Source organism: Rana temporaria, chromosome 12 (genome assembly GCF_905171775.1).
Source record: "Rana temporaria chromosome 12, aRanTem1.1, whole genome shotgun sequence".
Lineage (NCBI taxonomy): Eukaryota > Metazoa > Chordata > Amphibia > Anura > Ranidae > Rana > Rana temporaria.
Genome location: NC_053500.1, coordinates 77,741,823 through 77,757,096, shown reverse-complemented (window position 1 = coordinate 77,757,096; position 15,274 = coordinate 77,741,823). Strand labels below are relative to the sequence as shown.

The window sequence follows — 15,274 nt, the reverse complement described above, 5'->3', positions numbered from 1 at the left end:
CTCCATGCCAGATAGCTCTGACGACAAACTTGTGGTCCCTGCTAAGGCCAGGCGTACCCGACCCCGTTCTGATGTTGTTGAGCAGCAAGAACCGCAGGACCCTTGTATGGAGCAGAGAAGTACTAGCGCCGCTATTCCTTCTGGTGAACTGGCAAGCACCAGCGGCCTGGTACACCCTGGTCGTTCATCCAGCACTGCAGTATCACGTGGTGATGTGGCGAGTCCCATAAGTGCAGTTCAAGCTGGCGAGGTGGCAAGCACAAGTAGTGTCCCGCTGCCACCAAGAAGAAGAAGAAGAAGACAAAGACAGGCCCGTCGTGCCCTTCCTGCAGAACTTGCCTATCCTGATTGGGTCCCCACCACTTTTGCAGAACCTGTACTTCCCCCATTCACTGGCCAACCCGGTATTCAGGTGGATACCGCTAATTTTACGTCACTTGATTTTTATTCGCTGTATTTCACGGAAGATCTCTATAGATCTATTGTGGACCAGAGTAATTTATATGCTGGTACTTACATCGCCGCTAATCCCCAGTCCGTCCTTGCCAGAGAATGGAAACCACTTACGGTTTCCGAATTTAAGACCTTTCTGGGCCTTACCCTCAACATGGGCATACACCAATTTCCGAAGTTGCGAATGTTGGTCCACAAGTCCACACCACCATATGCCCATATTCTCTGCTCACATGGCCAGGAACGATACGAGGCGATCCTGCGGTTCTTGCATTTCAGTGACAATGCACTTCGTCGTCCGCGTGGAGACCCTGAATTTGACCGACTCTACAAAATTCGGCCCCTCATAAACCATTTCAACGAACGTTATGCAGCCTTGTTTAATCCCCAGCAAGTTGTATGCGTTTTTGAGTCCCTGATTAAATTTTCTGGCCGCTTGTCTTTCAAGCAGTACCTTCCCAGCAAGTGTGCCAGATACAGGGTCAAGCTCTATAAGCTTTGTGACAGGGCAACAGGCTACACAACACGCTTTAGGGTTTATGAGGGCAAAGATAGTGAGGTAGAGCCGGAGGGTTGCCCAGATTACATGGGGACCACTGGCAAGATCATGTGGGACTTATTCGGAAAGGGGTACCATTTATATTTGGACAATTATTACACCAGCGTGCCACTTTTTGGTCACTTGTTTGATCATCAGATTGGAGCATGTGGCACCGTGCGACCTAATCGCTGGGGCTTTCCCCAGCGGCTTGTAGATTCCCGTCTTAGGCTGGGGGTGAGAGCCTTCTGCAGGTGTAATAATTTGCTCGCTGTGAAGTGGCGGGACAATAAGAATGTTTTCGTTCTTACCACCCTTCACGCAGACACGACAGTACAAATTCGTACGGCGGCTGGTCTTGTGGAGAAACCCCTCTGTGTCCACCAATATAACCAAAATATGGGAGGGGTGGACCTCAACGACCAGTTGATGGCGCCGTATCATATTGCCGTGAGACGAGACGCTGGTACAAAAAAGTGTCTCTATATTTATTTCAATTGACTTTACTGAATGCTTATGTCTTATACAAAGCTTCAGGACGGAATGGATCCTTCCTTGACTTCCAGGATGAGATCATCTTAGAATGATTCTGCACCTCACCATCCCCTACCAAATGCAGTAAGCCGACTGCATGAGAGGCATTTTTCGTATGTCCTCGAGAGTACCCCTACCCAACAAGCCCCCCCAAGCGCGGATATAGGCGTGACACCCGTTATTTTTGTCCCTGCTGTCCTGCCGATCCTGGTCTTTGTATTGGTGAATGTTTTGAACGATTCCACACACTAGTGAAGTATTAGCATAGGGTAAAACATTTCACAGGCTAGGCACACTTACACAGGGTCTCCCAAGATGCCATCGCATTTTGAGAGACCCAGACCTGGAACCGAAAAGTTGAACAGTTACAGTTACAAAAAAGTGTTAAAAAAAAGTAAAAAATAAAAACAAAAAAATATAAAATAAAAAAAACAAAAATAGTTGTCGTTTTATTGTTCTCTCCCTCTCTATTGTTCTGCTCTTATTTACTGTATTCTATTCTGCAAAGTTTTATTGTTGTTATGTTTTTTCACGCTTGCTTTTCAGGTATGTAATTTACTTTACTGTTTTCAGGTACGCCATTCAGCTGTTGCGCGGACTTATTTATCTTGACAGCAACAGCGTTTGCTCCCACGATATATAAAGCCGTGACTCCAGTGCTGTAGGGGGTGATTTCACCACCACAGTTAAAAAAAGAGCATATATGCCGAAGCATGGGGGCATTAGGAACGGAGGAGCGATTTTGCTCCTAATGCCGCGTACATACGGTCGACATTCCTACGTAGGCTTTCCTGTGGAAAAGTCCAACCGTGTGTACGCGGCATAACTTTTTATGCCGCGTACATACGGTCGAAATGCCGACGGAGGCTTGCCCGTGGAAAAGTCCGACCGTGTGTACGCGGCATAACTTTTTTGCGGGAGGATGCCCCCATGCTTTCGGCATATATATATTTTAGGCACAGGTTGCGGTAAAAAAAAAAATATTTTTTACTATGTTTTTTTTTTTTGGTATTTGCTTTGCAGGTATGGTATGATCTTACTGTTATACTGTAATGTTACTTTGTTTTAATGTTAACCATCATTTGCTTAGCAGGTACGCCATTCAGTTGCAGCGCGGATTTATTTAGCGTGACAGCAATAGCGTTTGCTCCCACGATATATAAAGCCGCAACTCCAACGCTGTAGGAGGTGATTTCACCACCACAGTTAAAAAAAGAGCATATATGCCGAAGCATGGGGGCATTAGGGGCGGAGGAGCGATTTAGATCCTAATGCCGCATATTTACGGGTGACATTCCTACGGAGGCTTTCCCGTGGAAAAGTCTGACCATGTGTACGCGGCATAACTTTTTTGCGGGAGGATGCCCCCATGCTTAGGCATATATAAATGGTGCATGTATGCCCATCATTAGAAGTGGGTGGATGAAGGGAGGTATTCTAATGGTGGGCACCCACCGATCAATCTTTTTTTCGTTCAGCCAACAGGCTGCATGAAAACAAAAAAAAGATTACAATACATGTCCAACAAGAACCATCAACGTACTGGTATGTTGCTGGACTTTGAATGGTTATACCAGAATGATGCCTGCAGGTTTTGGTATCATCTTGGTATCATTTTTTTCAGCCAGCGGTCGGCTTTCATGTAAAAGCAGTCCTAGCGGCTAATTAGCCTCTAGACTGCTTTTACATTCAGTGGGAGGGAATGTCCCCCCCCCGGATATAAACAGCGCCATTGGGAAAGCATTTTATCACACCGATCTTGGTGTGGTCAGAAAAAAGAATACCTGTCACTAACTATTGCTATCATAAGGGATATTACATTCCCTTAGATAACAATAAAAATGGTAAAAAAATAAATAAAATGGAAGGAACAGCTTACAAATAAAATAAAAAAAGCGAAATAAATAAAAAAAATTAAAAAAAGCATCCTGTCCCCCCCATCTCTTGCGCAAAGGCGAACGCAAGCGTCAGTCTGGAGTCATATGTAAACAGCAATTGTACCATGCATGTGAGGTATCACCGCGAAGGGCAGATCGAGGGGAGTAATTTTAGCAGTAGACCTCCTCTGTAAATCTAATGTGGTAACCTGTAAAGGCTTTTAAAAATGTATGTAGTTTGTCGCCACTGCGCGTTTGTGTGCAATTTTAAAGTATGTCGTGTTTGGTATCCATGTACTCGGCCTAAGATCATCTTTTTTATTTCATCAATAATTTGGGCAATATAGTGTGTTTTAGTGCTTTAAAATAAAAAAAGTATTTTTTCCCCAAAAAATGCATTTGAAAAAATGCTGCGCAAATACTGTGTGAAAAAAAAATGCCACACCCACCATTTATTTATCTGTAGGGCCTTTGCTTTAAAAAATATATATAATGTTTGGGGGTTCAACTTAACTTTCTTGCAAAAATTTTTTTTTTATGTAAACAAAGTGTCAGAAAGGGCTTTGTCTTCAAGTGGTTAGAAGAGTGGGTGATGTATGACATAAGCTTCTAAATGTGCATAAAATGCCAGGACAATTCAACCCCCCCCCCCAAATGACCCCATTTTGGAAAGTAGACACCCCAAGCTATTTGCTGAGAGGCATTTCGAGTCCATGGATTATTTTATATTTTGACACAAGTTACGGGAAAAAGAAATATATATATATTTTTTTACGCAAAGTTGTCACTAAATTATATATTGCTCAAACATGCCATGGGCATATGTGGAATTACACCCCAAAATACATTCTGCTGCTTCTCCTGAGTACGGGGATACCACACGTGTGAGACTTTTTGGGAGCCTAGCCGCGTACGGGACCTCAAAAACCAATAACCGCCTTCAGGCTTTCTAAGGGTGTAAATTTTTGATTTTACTCCTCACTACCCATCACAGTTTCGGAGGCCATGGAATGCCCAGATGGCACAAAACCTCCCCAAATGACCCCATTTTGGAAAGTAGACACCTCAAGCTATTTGCTGAGAGGTATGGTGAGTATTTTGCAGATCTCGCTTTTTGTCACAAAGTTTTGAAAATTTGAAAAATAAAAAATACATTTTTATTTTCTTTCTTCATTTTCAAAAACAAATGAGCTGTAAAATACTCACTATGCCTCTCAGCAAATAGCTTGGGTGTCTACTTTCCAAAATTGGGTCATTTGGGGGGGTTTATGCTATTTTGGCATTTTATGGTTGTCGAAACTGTGATGGGTAGTGATAGGTAGTGAGGAGCGAAATAAAAAATGTACGCCCTTAGAAATCTTGAAGGCGGTGCTTGGTTTTTGGGGTCCTGTACGCAGCTAGGCTCCCAAAAAGTCCCACACATGTGGTATCCCCGTACTCAGGAGAAGCAGCAGAATGTATTTTGGGGTGCAATTCCACATATGCCCATGGCATGTGTGAGAAATATATCATTTAGTGACGTTTCGTACATTTTTAATTTTTATTGGTCATTATTCAATCACTTGGGGCAAAAAAATTTAATATTCATTGGGCTCAACATGCCTCTCAGCAAATAGCTTGGGGTGTCTTCTTTACAAAATTGGGTCATTTTGGGGGGTTGTGTGCCATCTTGGCATTAGATGGGTCTTCAAAACTGTGATAGGTAGTGAGGAGCGAAATCAAAAATGTATGCCCTTAGAAATCTTGAAGGCGGTGCTTGGTTTTCGGGGTCCCGTACGCGGCTAGGCTTCCAAAAAGTCCCACACATGTGGTATCCCCGTACTCAGGAGAAGCCGTAGAATGTATTTTGGGGTTCAATTCCACATATAACCATGGCATGTGTGAGCAATATATAATTTAGTGACAACTGTGTGCAAAAAAAAAAAATCAGTTTGTCATATTCCCGCAACTTGTGTCAAAATATAAAATATTCCATGGACTCGACATGCCTCTCAGCAAATAGCTTGGGGTGTCTACTTTCCAAAAATGGGGTCATTTGGGGGGGTTTTGTGCTATTTTGGCATTTTATGGCCTTCGAAACTGTGATAGGTAGTGTATTTTGGCATTTTATGGCCTTCGAAACTGTGATAGGTAGTGAGGAGTGAAATCAAAAATTTGCGCCCTTAGAAATGCTGACGGCAGTGCTTGGTTTTTGGGGCCCCATACGTGGCTAGGCTCCCAAAAAGTCCCAAACATGTGGTATCCCCATACTCAGGAGAAGCAGCAGAATGTATTTTGGAGTGCAATTCCACATATAACCATGGCATGTGTGAGCAATATATCATTTAGTGATAACTTTTTGTAAAAAAATTTTTTTTTTTTTGTCATTCATTATTCAACTTGGGACAAAAAAAAAAATATTCAATGGACTCAACATGCCTCTCAGAAGTTTCCTTGGGGTGTCTACTTTCCAAAATGGGGTCATTTGGGGGGGTTTTGTACTGCCCTGCCATTTTAGCACCTCAAGAATTGAGATTGCCAGTCATAAAATAAAAGCTGTGTAAATTCCAGAAAATGTATCCTAGTTTGTAGACGCTATAACTTTTGCGAAAACCAATAAATATACCCTTATTGCGATTTTTTTTACTAAAGACATGTGGCTGAATACATTTTGGCCTAAATGTTTAACTAAAATTTAGTTTATTCGATTTTTCTTATAACAAAAAGTAGAAAATATCATTTTTTTTCAAAAGTTTCGGTCTTTTTCCGTTTATAGCACAAAAAATAAAAATCACAGAGGCAATCAAATACCATCAAAAGAAAGCTCTATTTGTGGGAAGAAAAGGACGCAAATTTTGTTTCGGTACAACATTGCATGACCGCGCAATTACCAGTTGGGTCCTTTAGCTGCATATTGGTCCGGGTCTTAAGTGGTTAAAGTACACCTGTCAGGTGAGAAATATGGAGGATGTAATTTCTGACCTATACTGGTTATAATGTTGACCCCTCAGCTTTCTGAATCATTGACCTAGAACAAGCATAGAAAATTCCGATATGCATCTGACATTCTGCTGTACTGCATGATTGCTTTAACCACTTCCCACCCAGCCCATAGCAAAATGACGGCTGGGCGGTGGTTCAGTTATGTTGATTGGGCATCAAATGGCGTTCAGCAGGATAAGCCAGCTGATCACAGTGTAAACGGGAAGAGCCGTTTATCGGCTTTTCCTCACTCGTGTTTGACAGACAAGCCGGCTCTATTGACAGGGGGGTCTGTGCTGATTTTTTTTTATTAGCGCAGCCCCCCCCCCACGGATGCTGGCCCAGGACCACCAGGGATGCCCACAAAGGGGCCCACCAGGTATGCCACCCTGGGCCACCAGGGATATGCCCATCAGTGCCCAGGAAGATGCCAATCAGTGCCCATCAGCAATGCTTGCCAGTGGCACCAATGATGCCCATCAGTGCCATTCAGTGCTGTCTATCAGTGCCAACCATAAGTACCCATCAGTGCAGCCTTTCAGTGCACATCAGTGCCGCCTATCAATGCCCACCAGCGCTGCCTATGAGTGTCCATCAGTTCCACCTATCAGTTCCCATCAGTGCCCATAAGTGCAGCTTTGTCAGTGAAGGTGAGAAACGTCATTATTCACAACATTAAACAGATGTTTAGTCTGTCCGTTTGCAGAGCAAACTTTTGTCCGAAAAAAAACGAAAAAGTTTGTCCGATGGAGCGTACACACGGTCTGATTTTTTTGAAAACTTGCTAATTTTGAAGTTTTTTGGCAAAAAGTCTGACCGTGTGTATGGGCCTTTACACAAGAATTGTAAGTGTTTTTAAGCAATTAAAAGACTATATTACACTATCTATACCTTTCTGTGGCTCGTTTGTGATGGAGCCAATTTTCACAGATTAAGTGGAAGGGAGCTGTGGATATGTTTTCAAAAGTATATCTGATTGAAGATTGTACCATGTCATGCCATTTATGATTGGATTGAGGTCCGGGATAATTTTGGAAGCAGTTGGATAAGACTGTGTGTGGCTTGAAGCCAGTGGAGGAAGGAATCCTTTGATTTATATGCCTGAAGGTCACTTTGTGGCCAAAGATATCTGGTGAGCACATTTATTTGTCATTTCGGGTGAAGCACTTTTTTCAAGATTTGAAGCACATTGCACTTTAAAAAGCATGGTGTTGGAGTTCACATAAGACCCAATTTAACACATTTCTATATAATTTTAATATAATTTGTCTTGTTTTTGGACTCAGTTTTCACTTACTGCATTAGTATATGTTCTATTTGCGCCCTTAATCAATATATTTCATGTCACAGTACATGTTGGCATCCATGGTTCCCTCAAGAACCACCATGCTTGAAATAAAAGGTTACTGGATCTACTGATTACCAACAATACAGACCTGATCGTGGATAGAGAAATATGAGGCAATTTAGGTAACAGCAATCACAGGTCAATTGGCTTCAGTATAAATCACACAAATAGGAAACATAAGGGGAATACAAAGACACTGAATTTCAAAAGAGGCAACTTCCCTAAACTACAAACCTTGCTAGAAGGCATAAGTTGTGATAAAATCTTAGGAACAAATAACACGGTGGAGAGATGGGTTTGCTTTAAGAGCATAAGGGCATTAGCCAATGCATCCCATTGGGTAATAAATTAAAAAGAGCAAAAGTCATGGATGGCTTAACTCCAATGTAAAAATGCATATAAAAGCAAAGGAGAAGGCCTTCAAAAAATGCAACGCTGAGGGATCATCATCAGCATTCAGACTTTATAAAGAATGCAACAAAGAAATGTAAGGGTGCAATTAGAGATGCTAAGATGAGCAAGAACATCTGGTTACAAAGGATGGGGAGATGGCGAAGGTATTGAATTTATTCTTCTCAGTCTTCACAAGGGTATCGGGGGGCTCCAGTAACCAAAACTGCAGTGTCTATCCTCATGACACATCACAGGAAGCACCTCCATGGTTAACAGAGGAAAGAATTAAAATTAGACTTTGTAAACTTAACATTAAATAAATCACTGGGACCAGATGGCTTGAACCCGAGGGTACTTAGGGAACTCAGTCAAGTAATTGTCAGACCATTGTTCCTAATTTTTACTGACAGTCTACTGACTAGAATGGTACGAGCTGATTATAGAAAAGCCAATGTAGCACCAATATTTAAAAAGGTCCCAAAATACATCAGTGGTAATTACAGACCAGTTAGCCTAACATCAATAGTATGTAAGCTGTTGGTGGGGATGATAAGGGACTATATACAAGATTTTAGTAATAAGAACAATACCATTAGTAGTAATCAGCATTTTTCTTGCCAAACCAATCTATTAACCTTCTATGAGGAGGCGAGTTGCCATCTAGATAAAGGAAGGCCCGTAGATGTGGTGTATCTGGATTTTGCAAACGCATTTGACACAGTTCCCCATAAATGGAATAACTCGGAATGGTCAGGGGTGGGTAGTGGGGTCCCCCAGGGTTGTGTGCTGGGACCAATCCTATTTAATTTGTTCATAAATGACCTGGAGGATGGGGTAAACAGTGCAATCTCTGTATTTGTGGACAATACTAAGCTCAGCCGGGAAATAACTTCTCCACAGAATGTGGAAACCTTGCAAAAAGATCTGAACAAATTAATAGGGTGGGCAACTACATGGCAAATGAGGTTCAATGTAGAAAAATGTAAAATAATGCATTTGGATGGCAAAAATATGAATGCAATCGATACACTGGGGGGAGAACCTCTGGGGGAATCTAGGATGGAAAAGGACCTGGGGGTCCTAGTAGAGGATAGGCTCAGAAATGGCATCCAATGCCAAGCTGCTGCTAACAAAGCACACAGAATATTGGCATGCATTAAAAAGGGCATTAACTCCAGAGATAAAACGATAATGCTTCCGCTCTACAAGACTCTGGTCCGGCCGCACCTAGAGTATGCTATCCAGTTCTGTGCACCAGTTCTCAGGAAGGATGTACTGGAAATGGAGAGAGTACAAAGAAGGGCAACAAAGCTAATAAAGGGTCTGGAGGATGTTAGTTATGAGGAAAGGTTGGGAGCACTGAACTTATTCTCTCTGGAGAAGAGACACTTGAGAGGGGATATGATTTAAATTTACAATTACCATACTGGTGGCCCCACAATAGGGATAAAACTTTTTCGTGGAAGGAAGTGTAACAAGACACGTGGCCACTCATTAAAATTAGAAGAAAAGAGGTTTAGGGTTCTTTACTGTAAGAGTGGCAAGGATGTGGAATTCCCTTCCACAGGCGGTGGTCTCAGCGGGGGCATCGATGGTTTCAAGAAACTATTAGATAAGCACCTGAATGACCACAACATTCAGGGATATACAAGGTAATACTGACATATAATGACACACATAGGTTGGACTTGATAGACGTGTGTTTTTTTTCAACATCACCTACTATGTTACTGTAGGCAAGACACAATTGTCTTTGTAGTCATCACCTGGTTGCCGCCACACACGCTTGACACCATTTGAACCAAATAAGTTTATTATGGTCTCATCAGACCACAGGACATGGTTCCAGTAATCCGTGTCCTTAGTCTGCTTGTCTACAGCAAACTGTTTGCAGGCTTTCTTGTGCATCATCTTTAGAAGAGAGACTTTCTTCTGGGATGGCAGCCATGCAGACCAATTTGATGCAGTGTGCGGCGTATGGTATGAGCATCGACAGGATGACCCCCCCCCCCACCCCTTCAACCTCTGCTGCAATGCTGGCAGCACTCATATGTCTATTTCCCAAAGACAACCTCTGGATATGATGCCGAGCACGTGCACTCAACTTCTTTGGTAAATCATGGCAAGGCCTGTTCTGAGTAGAACCTGTCCTGTTAAACTGCTGTATGGTCTTGGCCACTGTGCTGCAGCTCAGTTTCAGGGTCTTGGCAATCATCTTATGACCTAGGCCATGTTGATATAGAGCAACATTTTTTTTTATATCTTTAGGGAGTTTTTAGAGGTGCCATGTTGAACTTCCTGTGACCAGTATGAGAGAGTGAGAACAATAACACCAAATTGAACACACCTGTTTCCCATTCACACCGGAGACCTTGTAAAACAAACAAGTCGAATGACACCGGGGAGGGAAAATGGCTAATTGGGTCCAATTTGGACATTTTCACTTAGGGGTGTACTCACTTTTACAGCCAGCGGTTTAGACATTAATGGCTGTGTGTTGAGTTTTTTGGAGGGGACAGAAATTTTACACTTATACAAGCTGTACACTCACTACTTTACATTGTAGCAAAGTGTAATTTCTTCAGTGTTGTCACATAAAAAGATATAATAAAATATTTACAAAAATGTGAGGGGTGTACTCACTTTTGTGAGATACTGTATGTACCCCCAAATTTTTTTTTATAGTACTGGCCAGCATTGTACCACAAATATTGTACTCTATCAAGGGATTCCTTTCCCCTAGGTGCATTAGATTACATTTAGTAACACTTAACTGCACTTTCCACTGGTTTGAACAATCTTCCAGCAATGTCAAATCATGTTCCATGTTACAGATATCTCCAGGGATATCAACCATATTGCACACCTTCGTGTTGTCATCAGCAAAAAGACATACCTTACCCAACAACTCTGTAGTTATATCACTTGCAAACAGATTAAATAGAAGAGGACCTAGTACAGAGCCTTGTGGTACACAACTAGTGACTGATGTCTGTTTCGAATTAACCCAATTTACAACCACACTTTGATATTTATCCTTTAGCCAACTGCATATCCAAGGAACAACCAAAGAGTTATGTCCTAAATTGTACATTTTTTTTATCAGATCATTACGTAGAACTGAATGAAATGCTTTGCTGAAATCAAAACAGGGTATGTCCACACCACCACCCTGGTCCAAAACACTAATGATCTAGTTAAAAAAAAAAAAGAAATATCTGCCCTCAGAAAAGACGTACTGATTTAGGGGTGTTTTTAAGCGGTCAACATAAAGTGATCCCATTACCTTGACTACAGGAGATGTTAAACTCACTGTGGCCTGCAATTTCCAGCTTCTACCTGGCTAAATTTCTATGTACAATATTACCTGTCCGCCAGTCATGGGGAAATTCTGCTGTTAAAAGAGACTGGTTAAAAGATCAGTTAATGGTTCAACAACTATACCTTAAAGTTCTCCAACAACTCTGGAATGAATTCCTTTGCTTTGCTAAACTTTAATGGAGCCAGTTCTTCTGCTACCTCTGTCTATAGAAATCCTGAAAATTAACCTTTATTACTAGAACCAATAAGATCCCCAAACTTGTTATTGTTCGTGCAATTTATTTCAAAGAAGACTGATTAGAAGTAATATTTGAAACGGCTTGCTACATCCAGATCTCCCTCAACATAACTGTTGTGTCCAGGTTTTATTTTAGTCCATCAATGATGTACCTAAAAAAGGTTTTATCTCCTTAGTAGATTTAGCAATTTCTTCCTCTTTCTGTGTCTTGGTAACACCGATAGTGTGTTTGGCCTCATGTTGTCTATTTTTATACACTTCTCTATCAGCTACACTTGGATTCCTTGAATCTCCTTCATGCCGTTTTGTTTCTTCTTTGCTATCCTACTTACCTCTTAAGTGAACCATAGTGTTTTTTTCTTGCATTTACTCTTACGAATTTGCCTCCAGGATGGTAGACTTTTTTTTTTTTTTCAAAATTGTTTATTTATTAAGAACAGGAAACAGGCCCGCCGGACCCACAGCGGCAACATATACATTACAACCATAATTGTATGGGCTAGGTAGAGTACAAAGAAATACAGTACAGGTAGGGGTGGGCATACATCCCAAGTATTACAATGCAGTTGACATCATACGTATTTTACCCATTTGTTCCCATCCAGTACTCAGCCGCCCAGCCCACTCATCTCGCAGTCTGTTTGCCATGGTCCTACGGGACCGCCACCCGTCACTTTTTTTAAAGGAATAGGGTCCAGAGAGGGAAAAAAGAGGTTAGAGAAGGTAGCCTAAGGGAAGGCTAGAGAGTTGCCGGGTAAAGCCCGGTTGAAAAGGGGGCAGAGAGAGAATAGCAGATATGGGGGGGGGGGGTACATGGGGGGGGGGAGGGATCCGCAGACATGAACTCACATTTCGCCCGAAGTGTTTTATTAGTACCGAGGGCCGTCTAGCTAGAAATGCGTATTCGAGCTTACAAGACTCTTCTGAGATTTCTAGTGCGCTCCTCTAAGTGCTTGTCCCTCATCTGAGTACTTAAACATATTCCAGAGTTGCCACGTCTTAGAATATGTTTCGCTTCTGTTTTGGCTCGTAAGGATCAGGTCTTCCAGTCTGCTAATGTCATCCACTCTCCGCAGCCACATGGCGACCGTCGGGGGGTGGGGAGACTTCCAGCACAGTGGAATGCACGCCTTTGCTGCGTCAAGAAGATGGCGGATAACTGATTTCTTATATACACGCATAGGTACGTTGTTTGCGTGCAGCAGGAAGTATGCCGGTTCGTCGGGTATCACCCGGTCAGTAAATTTTTGCGAGATTGTTCGTACTGCTTCCCAGTATGGTCGTAGGGTCGGGCATGTCCAAAAGACATGCAGCAATGTGCCTCTGTCTGTCTGGCATCGCCAACAACGGTCCGACGTTGTCGGGAAAATCTTACTCAGAAGGGCCGGGGTCTTGTACCACCTTGTCATGATCTTATAATTGGTTTCTTGCACTTTGGTGCAGATTGACGACCTATGTGTAAACGTAAGGATGTGTTGTGCCTGCCCCGACGAAAATGTACACTGCATATCTCGCTCCCACTTAGCCAGACCTGGAATTCTGTAGTCCTCCGCCGGTGTGACCAATATTGTGTGGATAAGGGACAGGGCATGCGGTAGCGTGCCCGATTCCGAACATATCTCTTCAAAAGTTGAGAGAGGGTGGTCAGGTCGGGTGGGGGGGGGTCATTGTATTCAGAAAATGGCTAAGTTGTTGCGCGCGCAGGAAGTCCAGCTGAAATTGACCCGTTGGGTCCGTGAGTTCTGTCGGTGTTCTCCACCGGCCCGCCACACTGAAGTGAGAGGCCTGGAATAGGCCAGCATCTCTTAAGGCGGAGAATTTTGCATCCCTCATGCCCGGTTCAAAAGAGGGGTTCCCTAGTATTGGCCGTAACGGTGAAATCCCCGACGAGAGGCGCGATTGTGTCAGAAGTCTAGCGCAGACTTTAATGGTGGTCCCTATCAACGGGTGGTTTTTAGATGGTTTCCGTATTGCCGCTTGGCACCACGGCGCTCGGTCCAGAGGGGTCTCACACTGTAATTGTTCCAGTGTCGGCCACAATTTAGTGGTCTTGTGTCTGCACCAGTCTACAAGGCGGTTCAGATGCGCTGCGTGGTAGTAGGTCCTGATATTTGGCATGGCCATGCCACCATAAAGCTTAGGGAGGGAAAGGATCTTCTTATGAATTCTAGGGCGTTTCCCGGCCCACAGAAACGTCGTGAACGCGGTTTGGGTTCGCTTGAAGAATTCGGCTGGTATATGGATAGGGAGAGCCTGCAAGAGATATAGGAATTTTGGCAGTATGGTCATCTTGAGGATGTTGCTCCTACCAAACCAGGAGTGGAATCCCGAGGTCCACTGTGTCAGCAGCGTCTGGACCGATCTAAGTAGGGGCGGGAAGTTTAGTTTATATACTTGGGAGATCTTTGGTGGAATTCGTGTGCCCAAGTAGGTCAGGGCCGTATTCGTCCACTTCAGGGGGAAGCTGCTACGGAGACTCGCCAGTTGTGCCTCGGTCACTCCCACCCCCATCGCTTCCGATTTTGTGAAGTTTATTTTTAAATTTGACAATCGCCCATATCTCTCAAATTCTTCCATTAAGGTGGGTAGGGATATTGATGGTGACGTTAACGAGAAGAGCATGTCGTCAGCGTACGCTGATATTTTAAATTGTTCTTCCCCTATCTCTACACCCCTGATGTTTGGGTTTAATCTCACATGTCTCAAGAAAGGTTCCAGGGACAGAGCAAATAGTAGGGGCGAGAGCGGGCATCCCTGCCTGGTCCCATTGGCGATTGGAAATGGCTCTGATAGTGTACCATTTGCTCTAACTCTAGCTGTCGGGTTCGTGTACACCGCCGATATCCAGTTTATCATTTTTGGTCCTATTCCTATATGTCTCAGGGTGGCGAACATGAATGGCCAGCTAACCCTATCAAATGCCTTTTCGGCGTCTGTCCCTAAAAAGACACAGGGGGTTTTCGTTGTCGTGGCTACCTGGATCAGATTCAACACTTTGACAGTGTTGTCTCTGGCCTCTCTAGTCGGGACAAATCCGACCTGATCGAGATGTATTAGGTCTGGGAGATGTTGTTGGATCCTGGAAGCTATTATCTTGGTGAACAATTTAAGGTCCGTGTTCAACAGCGAGATCGGGCGGTAACTACCGCACTGCCCCGGGTCCCTCCCGTCTTTATGTATCACAGCTATTTGTGCTTGTAGAGTGGAGATGTGCAGTTTCGACCCGTCGCTTAGGCTATTAAGAAGTGACACCAAATGGGTACCCAGGGAGGGAAGGAGGGTCTTGTAATAGGCAGTGGTTAGTCCGTCTGGGCCTGGGGCCTTATTCAGCTTGGTCGTACCAATTGCAGTCGTGAGCTCCGAGAGGGTGATCGGCCCTTCAAGGAGGTCCCTCGTCTCTGCGGCCAGTGTCGGCATCAGCGAGGAGGTTATGTAGGTCTCTGTCGTGCCAGCGTCTGGGATCGGGGAAGTGGTGGGTAGGTTATATAGATTATGATAGAAGTCTCTGAATTCTTGGGAGATGTGTTGGGGTGTTGAGATCTTCCGACCTCCGCGGGACATATGTGGTATGTAGGCTGATGTATTTTGTGCGCGGATAGCTTGGGCAAGCA

General features: G+C 43.5%; 1 protein-coding gene across 1 annotated transcript in view; it reads right to left on the bottom strand.

Annotated features, from left to right (window-relative positions):
• BRCA1 (BRCA1 DNA repair associated) overlaps positions 1-15,274 on the bottom strand; it is a 290,350-nt gene that overhangs the window by 5,754 nt on the left and 269,322 nt on the right. The window lies entirely within an intron of this gene.